The sequence below is a fragment of the Phalaenopsis equestris genome, unplaced genomic scaffold (assembly GCF_001263595.1).
Source record: "Phalaenopsis equestris unplaced genomic scaffold, ASM126359v1 Scaffold234933, whole genome shotgun sequence".
NCBI classification, from domain to species: Eukaryota; Viridiplantae; Streptophyta; class Magnoliopsida; order Asparagales; family Orchidaceae; genus Phalaenopsis; species Phalaenopsis equestris.
In genome coordinates, this window is record NW_018252830.1 from 331,629 (window position 1) to 332,135 (window position 507).

The window sequence follows — 507 nt, forward strand, 5'->3', positions numbered from 1 at the left end:
GTCGGTGGGCTCCGACGGCGAGCAGATTGCTCAGCTCCACCGTTTCACTCCGTTTGGCTCTATTTTAGCTCTGTTTTGCCCCATTTCAGTTGCGTTGTGTTATTTCAGTTGCGTTAGTTGCGTTGTGTTCCTAACAGATAACCCTACAAAATAAGCATGAAAATAATATTTCTTTAAAGTGTAATCTCATTCAAAAATATGCAAGAAGTGTAAAAGAGATTAAGCATCGAAAGACTTATCGAAATATGACAGGAAAAAATTTCATTTCTTGCTCGTTTTTGCTCCAAATTGCACCGTTTTTGCATTTTTTTGTTCCAATGACCATAATTCATCATACCTGCAATAAAACATAAAAAACACCCTTCTTTAAAGTATTTAAAATAATCCTTAGCCCGGTACTGGTGATTGACAAGTGGACAATCAAATTTGTATTTATATTTTGTCTTGCATATAAGTTTCATGCAAAGAAAGTTGTAGCAATTTTGTAGTTAAAATACTTTTGCAAAT